Genomic DNA, 25659 nt, shown 5'->3' with positions numbered 1-25659 from the left:
AAATGAGAGTGACTGACTCCTGAAACAAACCAGCAAAGACAGTGGTGGATCCTCCATTTCTCAAAATCTTCAGATCAAGCCAGAATATCTTTCTGGAACACAAATTTCTGGGATCAGTATAGGTGAGAGTGTAATATTCCTTGGCCTGGGTAAATGTTGGCTGTCAAATTATTTGATTTAACAGTCCTTAAATCAATTAAATTAGTATAAGAGCTATAGGCAACTTATAGGAAAAATACCAAAGACACATAGGGCACATCCAGACAAGCCCTCATATGCAGTGTCTCAAACCCCTTTGGGACACTGCAAGAGGCACATGCAGGAATGAGAAAATGTTCCCCGCACTGCAAATTTGCAGCACAGGGGCAAAATTAGACCCCTGGATATCCAAGGGTCAAAAAAACCTGCACAGAAAAAAAAGTGGAGCAGGGCACGGTCCTGGACCATGGCCAGAGGCAACCAGAGGTGGGGTCCTCAATAGAGATGCTCTGGCTGCCAGAGCATCTCTATGGTTAGCCCTTGCCCTGGTGCTGAAGCATGCTGCGTTCCTGTGCAGGGCAGGAAGTGTGCCAGCAGGGAGCTAGACCCAGGCTCCTGTGCAGTAGGTAAGGGATGGGGGGGCTGGAGGAGAGGGGAAGGGACTGTGGGGGGGGACCCCCACCAGCCCCACCCACTTCCCCAGCCCCATGAGCCCCCCTTGATTCCTGCCCCCCCCCAGCCCAGCATCCAGGGGAAAAAACAAACAAACAACGCCCCCCCCCCGGCACTTACCGGCAGTTCCAGCTGCTATCAGGGTCACTGGGGCCCCCCTTGCACAGCGCAGGGCAGGGTGACAGCCCCAGCAGCACCAGCCGAGGCCCTGCTTCCCCCCACTACTCTGTGCTGCCCAGTGGGGCTCTGCCAGGAGGCCCCAGAGCCCCCACAGCCTCTGCTCCTGAGATGAGTAGAGGATTTTTTTTTTTAAGTGCCAGAAGCTGGAGTGGGAGGCAGGCATCAGGGGCTGGGGGTGCCAGTGGAGGATGGGGCCAGGCAGAGCAGGCATTGGGGGGTCTGGGGAAGTGGGGGGATGGGTCTGGGTGGGGCAGCAATCCAGGGGGCTGTGGGAGCAAGCGGGAGTGGGGCATGTGGGCCCTGCAGGGTGGGGTGTGGCCCCTGTGGGGGGGCTGTGGCCCCTGAGGGTGGGGCTGTATCCCTTGTGTGAGTCAGCAAAATATATATTCAGTATTCATGAATTAATGAAACATGTATTTAGAATTCACTTTATTATCATGATAGAGACACTGGTAGTCTTCCAAACTGCTTTAACACTCTAGATACATCAATAAAATACTGCCCAACTGATCATGCTTTCTCTCTCTCTCCCTCTTTCTCTCAAGTGGTCTTTTGTTTTAATTGTGGAGGAACATGGATGTTGGGGTATTTTATGGAGTAACTTTGGGATATTTTATCAGAGATTTTTCAGTTTTCCAATAAGGAACACCAGAATTCCTGCTAGGGAGGCCAGTGCTCAGAGCACCTTGGACCCAGCTGGCTGTGGCTGACCTCCTGGCCAGTTGGGACCAGGAGGATATGCTTTGACAGTTCAAAGCAGGCCACAACACCTGGAACATCTTCCAGGCGGTAGCTGCCCAGATGGCCAGGCAGGGGACACACATGGCAATTGTGCTTCACAAAGGCCAACTCTGCAGCCACAGCCCACTGGAAGCTGGCCCAGAGAGGCAGAAGCCTCATCTGGGTCTGGCAGGTGCGCAGCAGATCACAGCCAGGCAGCAGCCCCCACGGCCAGACTGCTGCAGTGGGTAGAGGGTGCAGGGAACTCTCAGGGCTGCTTCAGCAGTCCATCTAGCATAAGGGGTAGTGTCCCCAGGTACCAATTGGGTGGGCCCCAGAAGCTCCTGAGAGCAAATAACCCTGAGCGACTTGCCAGGGCAGCTTTTTGTAGTGATGGGGGCAGGACAGGGCAGCTTTTTATACTGCTGGGGACAGCACAGGTACTGGCCCTGGGCTCTGGCTCCCCTTGGCTGCAGATCTAGGAGGAACCAGGCATGGTTATTTTGCCCCAAGTAGCACAATTTGCTCCAGAACAAAGTGCATGCACATGCACTGAGGCAAAAAGCCTCGGATCAAATTTGCACCGCTTCTATTTGAGCTGCTGCAAGCACACATGCTTACATGTGTGGATGTGCCCATAAGGAGGAAAGAAAACAAATATAGAAAGCCCCTTCCCAAGAAGAAGTAGAAAGAAGAGGTGGAGAAGACTAGAGAAGCAGAAACAGCAAAAATTCAGTCTTTTCTTCTTATTCCCACTGCAGTAGTAACTGAGAATCTCCCATGGGTTCAGGGTCCCATTGTTTTACATGCAGCACAAATAACAGAATGCCTGTTCCAGAATGCTCACTATCTATCCTTTAGAGAAAATATTGTGGTTGAACAAATAGGCAACTTGAGGCTGCAAAGGAAGATAATGTTATATAGTGCATTTGGATCTGTATGCATGTATTAATTGTGACAGCAATGTGACATGGTCATCATCCTTACCAATGGCAACTGTATTTATTATAAACTTATTGCATTACATAATTTATCTCGCAACTAATAACAGAGGAAAAAAACAGTTATAAATGCATTGTATTTTTACATTGCCTGACGTGTAGGAAAATTAAGTGCCCTGATGTCACCCTTTACCCATCTCATGGTTATTAGTGTAAATTAAATGTCATAATCAGTTCAGTGTGACCAAGTTATGAAATATTATAAAAATAGTATTTCCTCTGATTGTTGTTAAAATGTTTTCACTAAATAACTTCATAGTGGCTGCCCAGTTTTCTCTATTTTTGCTATAATAGCCACTGCCAGCTTTGAACACCGATCTCTGTATTTACCAATTGTGGTCTCACAGTAAACCTGATGAGATCAGTTTCTGAATCAGTTCTCCATCCTGTCACACTACTTAATGTATGTGATACACCATTAACAGAATTGCTTGTGGTGAAGTGAGTGAGATGGTAAGAGGGGTTAAAATTTCTTCAGGGGACAATATGCTGAAGTGAAACAAAACTTCAAGTTACCATGTCTGTTTTAGAGCTGTGAAAGCAATTAGCACAGATTAACTAGTTAGTAGCACTTGATTTGAAGATAGGTTTCTACCAATAATAACTAAACAGAGTAAAGAATGAGATGATATTAAGCTGTAATAACAATTATTGGTAACTTGAGGGTAAACCTTCTTATCTCTAGAGCTATATCCCACTGCTTCTTGTGTCAGAGCTCTTAGACTATCACCTAAATAATGAAATGCCTTGTGTACATAATCAAATCGAAGTCAGGCCTTCCAGCACTCAAGTGTATCATAATTGCTATTTGTGTTAAATATATGTTACCACTTTTATAATATTATATTCATAATATTAATAAAAGCAGTGTTAAATATGACACAAATATACTGGAATTAATTTTAGAAGTTTCATGGCATACTACTAATAGAAAAATAAGAAAAAATTTGGGCATGTCTACATGTGCAATTAATGTGCCTGAATTTTTTATGCAAAAAATTCAGGCTTGTTAAAGAACTTCAGGGCACACATCTACATGTGTACTCCCATCAAGAGCAAATTGCACTGAAAAGGAGCAGCCCAGTCCAGGGCTGTTCCTGACCTGCTCTGCCCTGCTACAGCAACCAAAGGGAGCTCCAGGCTCCCCCAGGTGCCAGCCCCAGGGCTGGCAGGAAGCACAGGGGCCAGTCCCAACAAATTGCTCAAGCTCAGCATCTACATATGCATTGCTATGCAGTAGCTAATGCACCATTAATCTAGTACATTGGAGTCGCATCTTATGTGGGGGTTAGGTTCTAAAGTCAGCACATAAGGCAAAAATCACATATAGTCAAAATCACACTAAGCGTGGTGAGATGCTCACACTATGAGAGGCACGTGGGAACTGAGACCAAATGAGGGACCAGAAGATTTATGTCTCCCATCTCACGTTCACTCTGGGAGTGGAATGGTGGGTGGAATCGCCTACACTATTTAAATTATTTTTCTCTTTTTTATTTTTTTTTGCTGAGCGCATATAGTTGAATTCGCGTAAGTTAAATGCGTATATGATGCAACTCCACTGTACCTGTATTTTTTGGTACTAGCAAATGGTGCATTAGCCTAATTTACTACACAGTAAATCCCGTGCACCTGTAGACAGTGACACTTTATTCCATTTTAGATTAGGCTAATGTAAAGCAAAGCATCTTGTGTAGATGTGCCCACTGTGTCTGAAAAAGTGGACTCCTTTGTTATATACAACGGATTAAATCACTGATTCTTTCCATTCTACTGGTTTCTCCAAGGTTCTACATTAGGATCCACTGAATCAGAGCTTCAGTTTATGCACAAGAATACAAGGACTTGGATCAATGTTAGTGAATTGTGACATATAGGACTAGGGCAATGAATATATGATTCTTTTTAACACACCAACAATTCCTCTCAATACATATTTGTGTTGATGTATTATTTCTGACAAACCCATCAGAATAGGTGACAAAAATAGAGATAGGGATTTAAGGCATTGCAAAAACTACTTGAAGACAAGATAAAAGAAAACTGCGTGCTCTTTGACACTCACATTTGACCACATTATATAAAAACAGCAGGAGAAAATTATCCAGATGTAATGTATATGCTAATCTAATCACAAATACTTTGGATAGCTTACTGTTATATTCCACAATATATTTAGTAAAACTTTTATGTTAAGCTATTAAAACATTCAGCACCTATTTTTAGAGGCAGAATATTTGCAGTTTCACTCAAGTTAATGCATTCTGTTTTTTCCTACTGCATTTACAACAAATCTGGGTTTTAATGTTATTCCATCATTACTCACAAGGTCACCTTTAGTTTTCTTATGGTTAATATATTTTATATTTTCTTAGTAAAATACACTAAACATAATTAGGATTAAGGTTAGGTTAATAGGACTTTTTCTTCTTTTTTCAAACCCACTTTCCCTTCAAAAGAGTATAGATGATAATGTCAGCGGAAAGGAACCTGCCTCTTCTGTTACTTTGACTTCTGTACTGTAACTTCATGATAAATAATACTATTTTGGTTGAATTTTGAGCAAGGATCCTGAATTTTGTATCAATTTTCTTTGTCTTTCCAAGATGCCCAGATATCCCCAATGCATGGGAATTTACTTTTTGACACCTGTGAAAAGGTACTGTAACCAGGTTTTTTTAGGTCACTTATCACTGGATAAAGGAAGAGAAGGGTGGTTATAAAGACCAGCTTGGTATCACTTCCATTATCCCCATTTTCTTCCAGAAGAGAATCATAGGTGTAGAACAAGACAATGGCCTTTCTCTATGAAGCACAGATATTTTCCCAGCTGCACTAAACTTAGTCTGGAGCACCAGAAAACATAAGAAAGAGGTAGACATATGTTCATTCTTAGGATATTATCATAAACCCTTTAAAACTGTTGTCCATAGCTTGAGAATTGTGTTCTAGGCCACTGATATTTTGCTAAGAATGTCAGAAAGAAGTCCTGTAGGATGGAATAAGGTTCTATAGAAAACTTAGTTTGCTGCATCTGAGACAAAAGATTCAAATAGAAAAGCCTGTCCAGTCTAAGCACTTCTAATTTTCTTCACTGTTCCATTCACCTGGCTTGTATAACAATGCCATTAACTGTAGGGCTACTAATGAGCAAGATTTGTCCATGAATTATCTGACTTTTTAAAATGCAGATATTTTAAGCTAAAGATCTGCAACTCGTGGCCTATAGGACAAATCTAACCCAGGGGTGCACACACTTCCAGACATAAGTTGATGAGGGGAACTGGTAGCACCATTGGTGAGGGCAATGGTGGCTCAGTTGAAAGCACTGGTCAGTAGCATGCTTCACGCTGCCACCCTACCAATCCCTGCTCTTCTTCACATGCCCACATACTGCATCCTCCACTTCTCTCATGCCAAAGTATTCCTTGTTAGCAGTTGACCCAGAGCTCAAACTTTACTACTTATGGTAGTGAGCTGTGCTAATTTGGTGTGCTGATCCTAAGTGGTTTCTAATCCTTTCTATAGGGGATATTTTGATGACATATTTAAAAACTTTTAAACAGAATTTGCTTCAACAGAGGGTCTATACTTTTAAGTTCCTTGAGCTGAAAGCTCTCAAACAATTCTAGTATTCTCATTGCTTTCATTTACAAAGGGGCAGTGATGACTCTAAAGACCAAGTCAAAATTAAATAGACAAGTATCATCATAAAAAGAATCATTCAAGATAAGTTGACTAATAGCTTTCCTGTTTCTAGAGGTTTCTGCTATGATGGATAATTAGACCTCAAGTTGCATGGTCACAGAAACATGACAGGAAAATGCACCAAAAGTTGTCCAATTATTTCTTCAACTCTTCTGCTTATTATCATATCAAAAGATTTTAGTCCAAAGTTTCCTTGTTAAAGAACCAGACAGAATAAATGGCTTTTAAACTGCTGAAGCTGGTCATCATAACTTTAATTCAGCCTAAAATTACATTGATCCCAAGTCTGCTACATAAATGGAAGAAGTGCCTAAGGAAGCTGCAGGCTCAATGACTATTTTTATGTAAGCTTTCAAATATGGATACAAAGGGACAAGCTTTCCTTAAGAAACAAGAGCTTTTTAAGATCTGAGCTTCAGTGACCTGAAGGCCATGCACACATCCTCAGGGATGTTTTCATGTAAATAACATTGAAGTGGAACTGTGTATTTCAAGAAAATGATACTTCAACCACAAATTACCAAATGGCTCCAGTTCTATTTGACTAAATGAAATTTGAAGATGCTTGTTTTTTCCTAAATGAGAAATTCTTGGACGTATCTTAAGTGGCAGAAAATAACTTATCTTTTAGACTGTACTTCTCATAGGGCGTGTGTAGACGAAACAAGGGGCATGTGTGCATGACATTTTAAAGTGATTTAAATGCTTTTGCACCACTTTAATGGTGTTGGTGTTTGCACACATCAGTGGCATATTGCACATTAATTCCAGCCGCTATAGCATATTTAGTGGCGTAATGCAACTTAAATGACTTTGGGTGTAGGGAACCAAAACACCTCTGAGGATTTTTACTTTGCTGCTCTACAGCCATGGAGTGAAGCACTGGGCTCTGTGTGGCTCAGGGGCTGTGCAGGCAGCTCATGTAGGCAGCTTGGCAAAAGCTGGGGAAGGCAAACTCCAATGAAGAAAAAGAGAAAAAAAAAGGCAACAAGCCTGAACTTTTATTTTCCCCAGGAGCTTGCCTGCCAGCCTGAGCTGTTCAAGGACCTGGTCCTTCCCTCCATGACTGCAGTGCCCTCCAGGACCACGTAACCCAGGTACCTGCGGGTGGGTGCCCTCTGGGGGGGCCTCCGCTGCTGTGGAGGGAAGCACAAACCCTTCCCTTCCTCCCCCCAGCAGCCCAATGAATGCTCTGCCTGCCAGCAGCTCACCCTCCTCTCCTCACCACTGGAGAGGCAGGTAAGACACAGGTGTACATGACACAGGGGTTTACTTCACCCTAAATTGAAGCAGTGTTTTTAAAAACCCACCACTTCAATTTAGGGCTCCTGTTTCATCTACACACGCCTATAAGCAATAAGCAATTCAGAAATATTTTGGTTGTTTGCAGTATGCAATTTAATACAACTAATACTTCAATTATGGTGTATGTTCACTACTTGATATTTAAGGACAAGATTAATAGCTATATCAACAAATGTATCTACTGGTTTCTCTATTGCTTTTTCACTCTCTTTCAAACCATTATGGTTGCTTACATAATGTCTGTACTATAGTTCCTTTAGATGAAAGATTGCATTGTGTTGCAGATGTTAGTCTTGTCTGCTTCAGCAGAGGAATTAATTTAAGAAGTCCTGCTCATAAGTCTTAGAAGGTCTTAGAATCATAGGAAAGAAAGGGACATCAGGAGGCCATCCAGTCCACCCCCTGGCTCAAAGCAGGATCACCCCTATCTAAACCACCCTAGGCAAGTGTTTGTTTAACCTGCTCTTAACTATTTCCAAGAATAGAGATTCCACAAGTTCTCCAAATGGTTTATCACCTTCATCGTTAGAAATTTCTTCCTAATATCGAAATTAAAAATCCTTTGTGGCAGTTTAAGATCACTGCCACAATTACCATCCTCTTCAGATACCTGAAGTGTGATTATGAAGAATGTTATCAAGGCTCGATCAGGTTTCTCTTCTTCAAAAATAATCTCAGTATCTATAACTTTTTTTCTCAAAAGTCATATTTCCTAGACGACTAATCATTATTTTTACTCTCCGCTGGATTCTCCAATTTGTCCACATCTCCCCTAAAGTGTGGTTGCCAAAACTGTTATGACATAGGAAAGGTTTGGGAGTCATTGTGGGCAGTTCACTAAAAACATCATCTCAATACTCAGCAGTCTTCAGAAAGACAGACAAATTTTTAGGAATTATTAAGAAGAGAATAAGAAACAAAACATTGAGTATCATCATGTCCCTTTATGAACACATGGTGCATCCACACCTTGAATACTAGACCCAGTTTTGGTCCCCACACATGAAAAAGGATATAGAAAAAATGGAGAAGGTACAGAGAAAAACAAGGCAGGATGATAAGTGGTATTGAGGGGTTTTCATATAAGGAGAAACTAAAAAGACTTAGCCTACACAGTTTAGAGAAGAGACACTTGGGAGAAATCATAAGGGTTTACAAAATATTAAATGTTGAAGAGAAAGTAAACAGGAACACATTGTTTATTATCACAATACAAGAACTAGGAATCACAAAATGAAACCAGTAGAAAGTAAGTTGAAAAGTAACAAAAGCAATTTCTTTTTCATACAACAGGTAATTAAAGTGTGGAACTCATTGCCACCAGAAGCTGTGGAAGCTAACAGTCTATCCAGATTGAAAAAGAGATTGGAAAAATTCTTGAAGGAAAGGGGCATTGATAGCTATTGGCATGGGAGTTAGGACTATAGACTCTGAATCAGAACTCCCTAAACACTAAATGCTGGAGGCTCCAAGTGGAAGAGGAAGCATGGAAAAAACCCTGGTCATACCCTGTTTAATCGCTCTTTCAGCATCCACTCTTTGCCAGTGCGGATACTAGGAAAGATGGACCTATTGTCTGGCCCAGAAAACGGTAGCTCTTATGTGCTTATAATCCCAGATAAATGCTTTTCAAACATCTATAAATTGCTTTGTATTGTTTCTCTGTTCATATTGGGTTTTATGCCACTCTCATATTTGGGATTTTTTCCACACACAGAAATGTCATGAATTCAAACTTATTTTCAGCTCAATAAACTTGTTTTAAAACACTAATCCATATGCCCTCCCATCTGCACATGCCTCAGAAAATACTGGCTATCATTACTCTTGGTTTGTGGTCTTTTATCCAGTGTGGCGAATCAATTATTTAATTTTAACTACAGATAGGTTTTAGTCCAATTTGGGATAACAGTTCAAAGCTGTGGCAGAGGCGATGGATACCTTATGGCTCAGGCTGAGCCACGCTGCCCCCCGCCGTGCAGGGGCCCAAGAGAGCAGCTGCTGATGCTGGTAAGCTGCGGGAGAGCTGCAGCTGGGCAGGGAGGCGAGCAGGGAGTGCCAGTCCCAAGTGGGACAAGCAAGCTGAGCTTCCTCTCACCAGGGTACAGATCCATGGGTTCACACCCCTGGGAGGGCTGCCGAGCTGTGCTGGACTCTTCCCAGGAGTGCGAGCCCCCGGATCTGTGCCAGATGACAGGAGGCTCAGGCTGCCACCTGGGACCGGCACTGGGTGCAGCCTGTGCCCAGCGCCCAGGAAGATTGCTACTGCTACTGGTCCCAGGTAGCAGCAGCAGCCTCTTGTCATCCTGCGTGCAGATCTCAGGGCTTGCACCCCTAGGAGGAGTCCAGCACAGCTCCACTGCCCTCCCAGGGGTGCAAGCCCACGGATCTGCACACCAGATGACAGGAGGCTGCTGCGCTGACAAGTGTCAGGACTTTTGGTTTGATCACTTTGAGGTGCAGTTTCCTAGAAACCTCTGCACCTATCTCCTTGAAACTTGGCAGGCTTCATGCCCTCAGAGCTGGCTACCACCTCTGCAATGTTCACCCAAATCAGGCAAGCAATGACAAAGTTTTAGGCATTTTCATGATTCCCCATTATAGCCTATGGGCGAAATGTCGTAACTTGTTGGAATAGTGAAACAGTTTCAATGAAACAAAATGGGACAGTGCTTTGAAATGAAATGAAATGATGAAACAAAACACTATCCCTTTGAAATGGTGAAATGAATGTTGAAACAAAATGATGGTGTTTCACACAGCCCTATTATTTAGTTGATTTCCAGTAAGATGGAAGTTCCTGGTACCATACAGTTGCCCTGTGAAATTGATACTCCTTCATTGTACAATTTTTGAGCTGTATGGCGTGATCCAACAGTTTCCTGCTTTGGGCAGGGCCTTGTAGCTTCCAAGATTCGGGACCCATGAACAGATGGAACAGGAATCCATGTAAATCCCTGACTTGGATGCAACAAAATTCCATTGATCCTGAGATGTTTCAAACCAAATACTTTAGACTCAACAAATCTGCATTATTGATGGAATTTTGCTTTCTCTTAAAATTTCTGACCAACTTCGGCTTTCAGTAGAAGTTGAAGGAAGGGGAACTAACTAATTTCAAGATGAAATTCAATCATTTTTTAAATAATTGTAAAATACCTGTCTGCAACTGCAGAGAACAAGGTTCAGTGTTCGAGGACTTCCATTTCAGTATTATATACTGTGTTAGCTACTGATTTATTCTAGCAAGCACTGTTTTATGAGTTCACAGTTGGGTTTACAAGCTGAATAGTTCCTGAAGAAGCAAGGGGTCATGCGCCACAAACATGAATGAATGCCTCTTTTCTTTCCACACTGGCACTAACATTAACATATGATCCAAGTCAGCCCAGGTCATAAATCCCACTGCATGACTTTTCCTGTTAAGTGCAGAGCAACTGAAAAGTCTCTGCTGGCAATTGGACTGCCAGTTCAGTTAAAGAGATGTAGGGTTGTGGTAACCTGCCACAATCAACTGTCAGACAACATGAGATAGAGATTCTGTCAATGAGGAAGAGGGGTTTTATCTTCACCAAAGTTTTATTTTCCCTTCATGTGAAGCACTTGTCATTTCACTGGTTCTGGAGAATGTTCAAGAATGCTTTATAAAATTGTCTTTAAGCACCCAGATGAGACCTGGAAATTAATGCTAATTAAATATACTTAAACATTGTGTTGTACAACAAAAGCATTTCTCTAAAAGCCCCTTGATATTAAAAAATGATACACTTACATTAAGGTACTTAAATTATCCCTTCAAGCTTTCCTGAATTATTACAGTAAGGATTCTGAGTCTTATGCATTTAAATGTCAGAAATGTCGTTCTAAATCCAGAGTGTACCATGTGTAAGAGGTCCCTAATATGTAAATTATGTAGAAGATAGTGAGTTAAATCTACCATAGCACCATAATAAAGAAGTTTATATCAGATTAAGTCTATTCTATCCTTGTGGTTAATAGCAGTTGAGCTTAGAAACCGATGTTTATTTTGCACTTGTGCTCATAAAAGCCATGCCATTAGAACCTTATTTATATGTGCAAATGTTTATGTATGTTTATACTACAAGTGGAAGGTCTCAATTGATATGGCCATAGCCAGGGTCAGACTATTTCTCAATCAAATGACTTTGTTGAATAAAACTAGGATAACATTAACACAGCCCTTCATCCAGTTCCTTCCTCCTCTCTCCAGTTATCATTCAGAAGAATGAAAACATCATGTACTGCCTAGTCGAATTCCAAATTCAGGAACACACACAGATCCAGGCTATTGAACCTTAGATGAGACTGGGAAAGTACAAGGCAGTCTTTACCATCCCAGCTCAATGGCCACTGAAAGAACCTCTGGAGATATTTTCAAGATATTTCAGGAAGAGGAAAGTGAAAAATACAGGCTAGTCTTTGGACAAGTCTGTACTACTTACATGACACTTGTGGAAGTCTGCCAAACGGTACAACTCCACCCACATATTGCAAAAGCAGAATTGACTCAGTGAAGTGACCCTGGAAGAGTCTCAGCTCCCCTGATCTTGATTTCTCTCTCTGGAATGCTCAAAAATAGTGGCACAAGAAGCCCCAGGGTGGCACCAGTACCTCATTTCTAGGTTTGGTGAATGCTGAGAGGAAATGGGTGGGTAGGATCATGTTTTTTTGCAGCCTTCTACTGTGGAGGTAGATGATAGACTCTTAGTCACTCAGAGAGGGGCCAGCAGCAAACACATACAGATACTGTGCTCCTCCATTGAGATGCTTTTTCCATCATCATTAAATGTCTGTTATAGACTAAACTGTGATATACAGCTACAAACCAGCACAGGAGTTGGCATATACAGCTCTAGAATGAATTTTGATTCTCTCCTAGGAACTCATTGTGGATAAAGAGCAGATTATTTTTTACAATATATGCCGAAGAAGTGTTCATAGCTCTCCATCTTTTGGAATGTGGCACGTACTCCCCTCTCTGCAGTCAGGCAAAAGGGAGAAAGATATGGTCCTGCCTTTCTTCTTTCCCTTTAGAGTGGCTTACATCTCCATGAAGAACAGATTTGTTCTCTTTCCTGACCAACATATGTATAGACCCTCTTCTTGTCCTTAGCTTGCCTTGTGTCTCCTCATCACAGGGTGTCTCTACATGAGACACCCACTGTTCAGTTGTTACTGTACAGTCATTTAGTACTTGCATAAACAAGTGCTAAATGATTTCACAGTAACTGTAGTTACTGCTCAGTAGTGTCCAGCATGATTGCCTAGTGATGCTTATTGCATAGTAGCTTGTTACTACTGCACAGTAGTGTCGCATCATGGTGCATGCCCAGCAACACTACTGCACAGTAGTAATGAGCTACTGCACAGTAAGCATCTTGTGTAGGCACAGCCACAGTAGAATAAAGTGCAGTGGAGAAAATTATGGTATGAGTCCTTGAATTCTACTACTAAATATGTGCTCCATAGGATACTGTGCTCCATTAAGGAATGTACATAAAGATTTCTCCAAATTTTCTGTAACGCTACCAATTTGCATAGAGGAGAGTATGAATTGATTGTCATAAGAACATAGGAAGATAAGAAGTACCATATTTGGCCACACAAATGGTCCATGTACCCCAGTAACCTGCTTCTGACAGTGGCAGAAGTGGATGTCTTAAAGAGAGAATATTGAACTGCATAGCTTCAGAATGATCTATCCTGTATTCAGTACCCTCCCTGGCATCCACCGTTATTGGTTTAGAGATACCAGAGGAAAAATTTCCAACCATTCTGTTCAATAGCCATTAACAGATGTATTATCTATGAATGTATCCAATCTCTTTTTAATCTGGCTATGCTACCTGCCTCCACTATATTGTGTGGCAATGAATTCCACAGGTCAGCTATGCATTACATTAAAAAATCCTTTCTCTTGTTAATTTTAAACCTGTCACATACTAATTTCAGAATGTTCCCCCTAGTTCTAGTATTCTGGAACTTAGTAAACAAGTTACCTCTTCACTTAGTCTATGCCCGTCATGATTTTATAGTCCTCTATTATATCCCCCCTCAGCCTTGTCCTTTTCAAACTGAGGAGTCCCAGCCTTTTTAGAATCTCCTGAAATGGCAACTGCTCCATTCCCCCTGATCATTTTGATTGCCTTTTTATGTCTGGTACATAGAACTATATAAGATCTTCTTTGTCTAAAGAAATACAAAGTGAGGAGGACACACTAAATGAAGGAGGAAAGTGAAAAAAAATGGTTAAGGAAGTAGAATTTCTTCTCAGTGGGTGCGTCTACACATGCCGCTATGGTACTGTTGTTACTGTGCTGTCATTTAGTACTTCCTTTTGGAAGTACTAAAAGATGGTTCAATAACAGCTGGTACTACACTGTGTGTACCACACATGGTTATTTTTAGGCACTATGTTACTATAGCAATGCACTATAATGGGGGAGCACATCACTACAGTGACATAGCTGTGGTGTCACAGGTTTTGCCTACGAATGCTAGGTTGCCGAAGCACATTGCTACAACAGTGTAGTATCAAGTGTAGATGCAACCAGTGAGTCCATCTACACATGCAATTAATTCAAAGTAATAAACTCTAAAGTAGTTTAAGCTGGAGTAAACTACTCCAGAGCACATTGTATACATGTGCACCCAGGACACCAGCAATTTGAGTTGGAGTGGAGCAGTTTACATGAAGGCTGCTCAGCCCTGGGCTCTGGGTGGAAACGTCAGGTGGTGGAGAGGCTGGCTGGAGCAAAAGAGTGCTGAAAGTTCAGATCCATGTGGCTAGGTGGCAAACAGGAGTCTGGCCCTCAGCTGGCTGGACTGACTGGGCACAATTTATACCTGCAGTCAGCATCTACACATACATTTAATTGCAGTAAATTACCACGACCTGAGAGCACTGTCCCCGAGGCTTAATACCATCACATGTGTAGAGGGTGATACTTTACTCCACAGCTAATTAGTCTGCTCTGTAGTAAAATGAATGTGTAAATGTGACCACCATATCTTTGGAAATTTCATTTTAAGAGGATCTCAGCAGAAAGCTTTATACTGACAGGACAACTAAGATTTCTGGCACTTTTCTTAAAAAATAAGCAGAAAATGCAATTTCTGGAGTGGCTAGTGTGCGGGCCTGGCCCGGGCACGCGGGGTCGGAGAAGACTGGAGGCGAGCTAGAATTAGTCACGGATGCATAGTGGTTGATTTAAAGATTGTTTACTTACACCAAAGATGGTAGTGGTGTAGGCTGGACAGTTTTCCAGGCACAGCTCCGCTTAAATCCTCATTTGAGGATTACGAAAATTGGCTCTCTCTAACGGAGTTGTTGAAGCTCCGTGGGTTCGTTTCTTTTGTTCCAGGAAGGGATACGTCTAGGAATCTATCGGTGACGGGGAGAGGCCAGGGGCTGTTCAGGCCTCTGTTGCCTTTTAAGAAATACATTGGGTCTGTAAGGATCTGCAGCGCTTAGAGATCTTCACACAAGGCGAAGGTTTTTCTCTCTCTAACTCCAATTTCTCTCCAGCTTGGGCGGAAACTACCCAAGCTCTTTATACGGCTAGCAAGCCAATCGCTAGCCGCCACGTGTGCATAATTTCACGTGAACCAATAATGTGGTTCGAATTCGAATACTAATGGCGGGAACTCTTTGCACCGAGCATTTCTTAGATGCCAAAAGAAATACACCCTGCAAAGAAAGCTACAAATTGGTGGGAAATTCTCCGTTGCACCGGGATTCTCTTCTGTAGCAGAAAACTCCACCGTGCAAAGAAGCTGCAATTTAGCGGGAAAATAATTTAGCAGTGCCAAAGCACACACAAAACAAAAATCACAACTTTGGGTTGTGACAGCTAGTATAAACCCTACTCAGTTTATCCACAAATGTCCATGACAGGGGCGTTCTCTGATGGGAGCAACTTTGACAAGTTCAGCTTTGGGCACTTGCTTCTCATATTAAATCTCAGCGAACGGGGGTGAGGATTTGGTAAGGAAAAGTACAGTAGCATAACTCTGCAGGTTCTGCACTGCCCAGCCATAGCAACTGGGGAGGCACAGACCTCATACCCAGACTAGTGTATCTGGAGGATCATGGTTAGAATGGCATCCTCCCACCCTTGGTAGGCTCTGCCATGGGAGAAATAGTCCTGTGCCTAGGGTTGGGGACACAGAAAGAGGCATCAGGAGAGTCCCCCAGGGAGCCTGCATTGCTGCTTATTTCTCAGCTGCAGCAGCCTGAACCCATGCTGCTATTGCAGCAGCCCCCACAGCAGTAGTTGCAGACTGAGGAGAAGCCCATCAGGTAAAACTCTGCTTCTCTCTTCTGCACTTGCTCTGCAGTGGTCACAATAAACACCTCCTTCCCCCATCCCCAGTGTTCTGGGAGCTGAATAAGATCACTAAACCTCTGGAGAAGTCTACAGTCCTCATCTGAAAGTCTTCCACTGATGCAAGATTCATTCAAGAGCTTAAAAAACTTACAACTAAGACCTGTTTCTGGGCATTTCTAAGTGAAATCAGGGCTACCAGGTAGCCCTCAGCTTCATACCACGGTTGTCTGGTCCTGCACACCCAGCACTCTGAAGCAGAGTGCTAACACACTGAACTTTCCAATGTGTATTTTTACAAGACCTACTGCACTCCCAATTTAAATGGAGATGTTTATTATACTTTTTATGTATGTGTAATATTGCTTGGCCCATTTATTTTAATTTAAACAGCAATCCCCTTGAATTCAGTGATGAATGAAAAGGACATTGTTCCCTTCATCACTGATTTAACTATACATTAAAAATGAGAAAAAAATCCTCAGAGGATTCTGGGAAGCTAGTTGAAATAAGATACACATTTATCTTGTTTCAGCTTCTGTCCCAGGACTTGGTTCAATGAATTCTCTCTTCCTGTTAAGAAATGAGAATGGGAAAAGATGAAAGTTACCTTCATCTCGATAAATTGACAGAAGTACGTAACAGTGAAAGAGAAAAGCAATATGGGCACATAGTTGTGGGTTTGCAAAAGAAGATAGGGAAAAAATATTTCAGGTGAAGTACTATTCTGTGAAAGACAGTGATAATCCAGAGCAATTACATTGACTTCAGAAGACTTGCTCTGGATTTATACTGATCTCTTTCTCTCTCTCTCTCTTTTTCTCTCTCCCGTACCACTCCTTTCTCTCCTCTCCTGTCACACATACATAATAAAACAAAATCATTAAGGTTGCAAAGTCAAAGGGTAAAAAAAATGAAATGTATGGGTTGTGGTTGTCTAGGCACTTGTCTTCCTTTGGCAAGAATGAAGCAGGGGTACTATACGCAACCATTTCTTTCATTACACAATTTGTTAGGAGAACAGATAAAAGTTACATTTTTCATACAGGGGTCAATTCTTTCAAGGGAGTGAAGAATATGCCCTACCTTGCAAGAGTATACATTTCATACAATGTTTTCTTTCAGAGCTGTCAGTACACTTGGCCAAGAGCTACTTTATCTAGGGAAGTCTGTGTTCATGCCAGGGTTGATCTGTCAACACAGACATGTAGGAAATCTGATTCTGTGGACCTTGCCATGCCAGTTCTGTTCCCAAACCCTGATCTTTGCAGTGTCCCTCAGAGTGTTTTATGAAACACTGTCTGCATGTGTATGAAGAATTCACTTATTGGTATGCCTTAATTCTATGCATAAACCTGACATATAGGCCTAGGGGGGTCATAGGGCAGGCTGTGAGTATTTTCTGAAAGGTGTACTACTTGTCATGTGAAATTAAACCATTTTTTTTTTACTAATACTCTGCAGAGTACTCCAAGCACACGTAGGTAGAGCAGTGAAGCTAGAATAGGATGCCACTATTGTTCAAATCTAGTTCTTTGTAAATTATACATATTCAGAACTGGACTGTTTTGAGAATTACTTCTTAAAATATTCAAAGTGTTTCATTTCCTTAAGAAAGCCAGTTATTCTAAAGGAAAAAAAAAAGAGAGGAAAAGAAAAACAATGTATGGCTTTAAATGCAATTCTTTTAACAGCTGTTTGGTGTTGTTTTTTTGGCAACCATTATCTTGGAGTTTCTTCTCAGAACTAAACCAAAACTGTCTTGAGCCACCATTGAGAAACATGTGAAAACTACAGTTACTTTCTTTGGGTACCCTTATAATCAGTACTTTCCCTGCTCACAAGTACTGAGTCTAAAAGGTTTAAAACAAAGATAACTTGAATCTGGTTATGAAAGAGTTGAGACAGATTCTCACCACTCACGGTGCTTTGGCAGTATCCTTATGACAGCCATTCTGTCACAGATATGAATGGCTAATGAGGCAATGCATTCAAACTCTTAGCTTCTCTTCTTCACCTCACTAATGAGGGCAGTTTAACTTTCAGCATCCATTTTTTAAAGTCTTGTTCTCTATAACATCTGTTTTGGACCTGAGGGCCATGGTCTGTTGAACTAAAACTATAATAATCTATATGAAAAATAGCTTATTTCATATTTTGGTATTGTCCACCATTGTCTGGGACGTTCAATCATCACAGAACTCAGCCAGGTAGAAGGGGACATGGAAGGGGCTGGTTATAGCACTGGCCTTGGAATAACTGAGAAAAACACAGGAAAACTGGCAATGGCCTCTAAATGAATGTTTGCTAGTTAGGTACAGCTGGAATGCAATGCACAGTGCACACAAGCTATTCTTCCCTGCCAAACCTACACAGGTACAGGAAGCTATGTCAGTTCTACAATGAGGAGGCTCCTCATGCTAGCTCAGTTCCAAACCTTTTTGCCACAATAGGTTGGACAAATCCTTTTTTTTTTTTTTAATACAAAAATATCTTTAAAATGTTCATATGTAGAGCTTGCTTTAACTACTCAAACCTGCCACCTTTCCCCAGGCCAAAGTCTCATTTACTCCAAGTGGAATTGCCTATGTCAGAACTAAATATAGATGCCAGGATTAGACTGAAACAGCCTAGTTTCAAGGCCACAGAATACTACTGAGGAATCAGTCAGCTTTTAACCATAAACATAATATTTGTATAAAGAATAAGCAGTGACAAAAACGTTAAGGAATCTCATAATCTTATGCACACTGGATTCTGTGTCCTCTTCTATTTATAATAACTTTTCCTGTGTTATAGCACTGGGTTCTACTGAAATCTGACTATTAAAATTATCAAACTAATTTGGTAAAATAAGGCATATATTTTTTGGGAAAGGTACCAGAATCCTAATGGTCTTCTTTTCCTACAAGTGAAAAGAAAAAAGTTTGAAAAATTCCTATGTACAAGCCTTGGAAGGAAAGATGATCTGCCTTTCATCCGGCTCTCAGCTGGCATTATTGTCAAGATTATAAATGCAGTTCTCTATTTCAAACCAATTTGCCAGCAGGAAAGCTCCTCAGGAATGATATGTGGCAGCTCCTGCTGGGCCATTTGGCCCAGTAAGGAAATCAGCCAGTCAAGGAAAATCTATTCATTGTTCCTTTCATCCATTTCATAAGGGTCTTCTAATAATCACAGTTTTTAGGAAGGAGTGCAGACTCCCTTGTCAAACTTTGAACTCATGGGATGTAAAAGGCAAACTTTAATATTTGGGGTTTACATTGTGCTACAAAAAAAATGGAAGAAATCAAACAAAGAAGAAAAAGGTTAGTGGTGAAAACAAGTAAAAATGGTGCAGAGAGTAGTCAGAATGACTGGACAGCTGAGGTTCCTGCAACTGTCCAGTGGATGTCCAAAATCCACTGCTTGCTTCAGATAGGATATCACCAGAGTATGCCATGAATCACTATGATCCCACAAAGCTTCTCAAATGGGACTTTGTCTTTTTAAGATAAGTTTTTATATTGCCACTCATCCCTGTGGTATCAAAGCACCCTTCATATGAAATAATATGCAAAAGTCTCCTGAATGTTAAAATGTTCTCTTTAGCAGAACCTCCAGGAAGGGAACTGATGCCTAACATACCTTTGGGCTCCTGAGAGGTATCATGTGTTGCATTTTTAATTATACTTTGATAATGGATGTGGATTAAGTCCAGTACATGTATGGGAAATCATAGGCCTAGATATCTACCTTAATGGTACAATATTCTCTGCCAAGAAGAAAATAATTTTTCTAAAAATGGAAACACTTGGAGTGGGGGAGGATGAAATTTAGGCATGCATTTCTGGAAAAAGAATTTTTCAAACTATTCTGTATTTGGAAATGACATGCACATTTAATTTTCAGATTCTTGATTCATTTTCCAAATTATCTAGCTTGCCATAATGAGCTGTTTTCTTTCCTTTCCTTGATATGGAAAGTATCCCTACCACACCACATATTGAAGCTTCTAAACTTTGAAGTTTTGGAAAGCAGGAATCTGTGTCTTATCTCCAATCCAAAGAGAGCTTTAGACCAGTATATGAAACCATCCTCATCTTGAGGGGCTGGTTCAACATTCTCTAAAGATTTTCCTCAAATTGTAATGTATGAGGAGCAGCTGGTCAGTTTGGGGTAGGTTGGTAAAATATCTTCATTTCTGTGAAGTTGGCAGTGAGTCCAAATATTTAACTTGCTTCATAGAAGCAAACAAGAGTGACCTGGAGCTCTTCACTTGAGTGGGTACTAACAAAAAATCATCAGTGAATTTCTGATGGCGGTGCTGGTTATCTTTGATTTGGAACATAACCAGTTGAAGGGGTCCATTTCCAAGCCATATCATCATTAAAAAGTCTGATGTAACTTTCTTTTGTTACTGTTGAGGAATGAGATAACAAAAGAAAGTGTCAGAGACCTTTTGATGAGTCTGAATGAATTCAAGTCAGCAGAGCCTGTAAACTTCATTCTAAGGTATTGAAGGAACTAGCAAAGGAGATCTTTGAGCCCTGGGCAATAATATTTACAAAGTTGTGGGAGACATGGGAGGTAGTAGAGGACTGGAAAAGGGCCAACATAGCAACCCTCTTTAAAAAAGGCAAAACAGATCTGAAACTCTATAGACCAGTTAGCTTCATATTGATACCTAGGAAGTTACTGGAGCATATCTTAAGGAAGTCCAATCTTTCCTTATCCAGATGATTGCAAATAACCAAGAGCAGCCAGCATGGATTTACTATGAACAAATTGTTTCCAATAAATTTGAACTTCTTCAACAAGATAACTGCTTGGGTGGATGAAGGAAATGCTGTGGGTATAGGGTATCTGAATTTCAGCAAGGCTTTTGGCAGTCCTGTATGAGTTCTCATAAACAAACTGGAGAACCAAGCACAGGTGGAGGGAGAAAAAAAATGTAGGGGGGCCAAGTGCATGCACCCCCACCGCTGCCAGTGGGAAAGTCTGTGGGAGAAGGAGAAGGGCCTGGGGTGGGGGGGAAGTGGGGCTGGGACCAGGCAGGGATCGGGAGGGAGTGGAGCAGAGCCAGGATTGGGAACAGGGCCTGCTGCATCCGTGTGACCTCCCCTTCCCCCATGCCCAGGGTTGTTGCCCAGTGCTGGTGGGCTCCACAAACCACCACCTCCCACCCCCACACTGGCCTAGATCTGGCCCCACACTGCCCTGGGAGGCCCGGAGCTGAGAGCCAGTGCGGGGCCAGCCTAAGCTGTACCAGCAGGCTGGAGCCCCTGGGACCTCTGCACCCTCTCCAAGTTGCCCCCGGGAACAGCCTGGCACAGCCCAACAGCTCCTCCAGAGATGCAGATGGGGAGCCAAAGCGGGGACATGTGCCTCCCCCCTCCCCCTCAATTTTTGCATGGGAGAAGAGTGGGCCGCAGCTGCGGGCTGGGCTCAGCCCCTGATCCATGCCTCAGTGCCTCACTGATAAAGCTTGGCTCCCTGGCACCGCACCCCTGGATGAGCCTCTGGACTCCAGTTGCCCCACGACCTAGCCTGGCTAGGGCCCAATTCACTGTGAATGAGGCCCTGGCCAGGCCAGCTTGTAGGGCAGTCAGAGCCCAGCAGCTCATCCAGGGGCATGAGCAGGAGGGTCCTGCCACTGTGTGTACCACAGGGAGCCATGGCAGGGGGAAGTTCCCCTCCCCTTGACTCCCCTATACCGCACCCCTGGACAAGTCACTGGGCCCTGATTGTCTCATGACCTCGCCTGGCTGGGTCATGGGACAATCCCCACAGTGCAAAAGGGTGTGGGGTAGAGAAGAATGATTCACCCCGACCCTACCCAACTCTCTCCTGCACTGTGTGGGTCTTGAACTGCCCCCATCCACCCCTCCCCTGCCCCCCGCCACCCCAGCTCAGGCAGTGACAAAGAAAGATTGAAAAAAAACTTGCCAGTCTGTGGCTGGGCTGGTTGTGATCACACAGGGTATCTGAGTGTGCCGGCCTCTCCCCCACCCCAGCTACAGCAGCCTGTGGCTGGGTTGCTGTACAGCCTACCTGCTGGCCTGCATTTGTGGGGGCTAAGCCTGGTTAGCCTCCCCCTTCCACCACCTACGGAACCAAAAGCTAGACAAAACTACTATAACATGGATAGACAACTGGTTCAATAGCTGCAAGTAAAGGGGAATTAAAAATGGATCCATGTCAGAATGGCAGTAGTCCCATAAGGATCTGTCCTGGGCCTAGTGTTATTCAATGTGCTTTTTAATGATTTGGATGCTTGAATAAACCAGCTACAAGTTTGCAGATGACACAAAACTGGGAAGAATTGTGAACACATTGGAGAACAGGAGCGCAATTCAAAAGGCTCTTGACTGATAGGGAAGCTAAGCAGGAGCCAACGGTATGAAGTTCAATGCTGATAAATGCAAGGCGGTACACCTTGGGAAAATAATAAAAAGCACAAATACAAGATGAGTGACAACTGGCAGGATGGTAGAACTACAGAAAAGGATCTAGGAATCTTGGTGTATCATAGATTTAATATGAGTTTGCAATATGAGGTGGCCACACAAAAGGCAAATGCGGATTTGGGATGCATCAATAGAAGCAGTAGTTGAAAGATACAGGAGGGGATAGTGCCTATGTACTCAACACAGATTACACCTCATCTAGAGTATTAAGTGAAGTTTTGGGCTCCACATTTTTAAACAGACATGAAGAAGTTAGAGAGGGTTCAGAGGTAAGCAACAAAAACGATAAAAGGCTTGGAAGGCAAGTCTTACGAGGCAAGGTTGAAAGAAATAACATGCTCATCTTACAGAAAAGGTGCTCAAGAGGTGCCATGACAGCAGTCTTCATATATCTGAAGGGCTGCCATCAAGAAAAGGGAAAGCACCTGTTGTCTCTTGTGGCAGACAGTAGGGCACAGGCCTATGGCTTGAAGTTGCAACAAAGTAGGGTTTAACTAGATATCAGGAAAAACTTCTTTATTGTTGAACAGTGAGGCAGTGGAATAGACTGCCTAGGGAAGTTGTGGAGTCTCCACCACTGAAGGTGTTCATGAAGTGGTTGGACAGCCACTGGGCAGCTATGGCTGTGTTCTGCAATGGGTATTTTCCATGCTTCTGGGACTTGCTGTCTGCCACATGGGGCCCAGAGTGACTTCCCCATTCCTCTCCCACCGCTTCCACTTTTGCTACATACATCGGGGTATTTTTTAAGCCTTGCTTAGTGGCATTTGATGTTGCCTACAGCCAGGACTGGGAATTTTGAGTGGGGTATGCCAATGTTCCTGTTGGGAACATTGGTATACCTCTACCCTGGGCACCTCTACCCAGAGGTTTCTAGCAAGAGGGTCTTGCCCCTCTGCTTGTGGTCAAATCACCATCTTTGAGATCAAGGAGGAATTTTACTTATGGTCAAATTGCTATGAACTGTAGGGCTTTTTGCCTGCCATTGTAGGAGGGGGAATGGCCCTCTTCCTTTGATCTCCTCAGCATTTTTTTTAACAACCCCTGCAACTGCAGGACATTGGTCACCCCTGCCCCATCCTTTACCTCTGGCAGGTAAGTGCAGCATGCTTTATGGTTGTGACATTTTAGTAATAAATTAGACAAGGATTTACTTGGGATGCTTTGGATGGGAATGATCCTACCCCAGTCAGGGGACTGGATTAGAAGATCTCTAGAAGTCTCTTCCAGCCTTACTTGTCTATGCTTCTATAAATAGCCTTGTCTCCAATAGTTGGTATTCCCAGAAACAAATGAGTTTTGTTTATTTTTTTAATAACTAGACACTCCTTATTACCTGTAGTGAGGCATCTATAGATGTTATAATTGTATCCACCCAAAAATTTGTGCTGAATTTGTCAATCAGTGGTGAGAATTATAATCTATATGCAGTTCAGGGCTGGCTATAGACTTCTCCTGAGTTGCCAGAAGAGAAAAGGGACTTGTATTGGCAGACAACAATGAAATCTGCAGGTATCCAGTGATTAGCTATGTAGTCCTAGTATGTACATGTGAATCCTCCTCTAGCTGGTGTTCAGTGACAATGAAGTCAAAATCCTCTAGGGTTTTCTACAAAGACCTCTCTATCACTGAACTTTGACTGTTATGCTGCTATTACTACTCTCATCTCTAAGCTGGGTATGCTACCTGGTCTGCTTTTCTGTTTAAAGTATTCAGACATTGTGTCAATTAGCCTTTGCTTCCAGTGGTTTGCCTATTTGCCTCAGGCAAGAGTAAGGAACCCATTCTGTTTCTCTTTTAAATCTGAAGCCCATATATGAAGCGATATTAAAATAAGCCTTCCTCTGAGGTAGTGGTTACCTGTCATCCTGTCTATTGCTTTTCTGTGCCTGTACTTGGCCTATGCTGTCTTTTCCTTAATGTACAACTTGACTTCGTGCCCCAGAGGAATTGTGTTAAGTAGAAATTGATGAATGGATATTGACAGTTCAGAAGCACAGGATATTGGATGCTCATGGATCTGTTTATGGGAAGCAGATCTAAAGGATTTTATGACACCAAAATTGGACACCTCACTGCCAACTCCTTGCTTGAAATAAGCATTAAATATGCTTACAAAATAAGGAATTTCTCACCAGTATATGCTGAATTTAATATCAGGCAAACACTTTTTGACTAGCTCTGAGTGTAAAGTGAAGAATTCATCCCTTCTTCCACACACCCAGGACCAGTAAACAAGGCAGCAAACAGGGGAGTCTGAGTGGGAGTTTTGCTTGGGGAGGAATGTGTGGCTGCGTGGGGACCCTGCTTTAGTGCTAGTAAGAAGGCCTGCTTGGCTTGAGCTTTATGGTACAGCTTTAATTTAGAAGACATTTTGTTAGGCTTGTGTGAAGAAGGGAGCAGATTGTGCCTGATTATGGGTGCTTGTGATTAGTGCTATAGCAAAGTGGGGGAGGAGGAGGGATGGGCCTAGGGGGGCAACCGCCCTGGGCAGTGGAGTGAAGGGGTTCCAAAAGGCTCTGCCCAGCAGGGGCCAGGCGTGGGACAGAGCCAGAAGTGGCTCATTTGGGAGGTGTGGGGACAGGGAAAGGGCAGCTCCCACCACTGCATACGCTCCCAAGCAAGTATGGGGGGCTGTGTGTCCCCCAGATCTGTGTGCAGGGTGAGGGCGGTCTGTCACTGTGGGCTTTGCCCCAGCCATCAAACTTCATTGCTGTGGTAGCCCTGTTTGTGATTATTGGAGCTGATTGTATTGTGAGAAAAGAGGTGGGACCTAACTAAGAAAAAAGCCTAGGCTGCCAGACCACAGAGACACAGCAGCTAATGACATCAAGATCGGAGAAAAGGCTACACAGGGGAGTGTGAGTCAGATGCTGGCTGGGGAGTTTGCCCACCCATTTTCTTAATCTGTAAGCTTGTTGAGCAGAAGCAGGTGAAGGAGGAAGAGAGATTTTTTTCCAAGGTATAGCAGCAGTAGACAAAGAAGGAGCTAACAACAAAATCAACATGATAGCTGGAAAATATCATAATGGCAACCTTTCCTTTCCTCTGCCTGTACCTGTACAGATTCTGTCCAGGCATGGCCCCTGACATCTGAGGCTTCCACCCAGATTCTGGCCTGACTTTGCAGTGACTGCAGCCTGCATATCTTTGCCAAAGATCACCAGATGGGAGAGTACTTTCAGTATCAGAGGTTTCTCTTGGTGAATTCTCTCAGGAATCAAATAAGGGAGCTACAGAAAGTGGATAGCCTCCAAAAATCCACAAGTAGGAGGTCTCCTTTGACTAGATACACAA

The 25659-nt window shown here is 42.7% G+C and overlaps 1 long non-coding RNA gene across 1 annotated transcript in view; it reads left to right on the top strand.

Annotated features, from left to right (window-relative positions):
* The window catches only part of LOC109281393 (uncharacterized), an 87416-nt gene extending 77904 nt beyond the window's left edge, over positions 1-9512 (top strand). Inside the window, exon 3 of the long non-coding RNA XR_002088024.2 lies at positions 8859-9512. This is a non-coding gene — a long non-coding RNA (uncharacterized LOC109281393). The remainder of the gene's footprint in view (positions 1-8858) is intronic.
* Positions 9513-25659: the final 16147 nt, after the last annotated feature.

The sequence above is a fragment of the Alligator mississippiensis genome, chromosome 2 (genome assembly GCF_030867095.1).
Source record: "Alligator mississippiensis isolate rAllMis1 chromosome 2, rAllMis1, whole genome shotgun sequence".
NCBI classification, from domain to species: domain Eukaryota; kingdom Metazoa; phylum Chordata; order Crocodylia; family Alligatoridae; genus Alligator; species Alligator mississippiensis.
The sequence above is the reverse complement of the archived record's forward strand: the minus strand, read 5'-3'. Positions and strand labels throughout refer to the sequence as shown.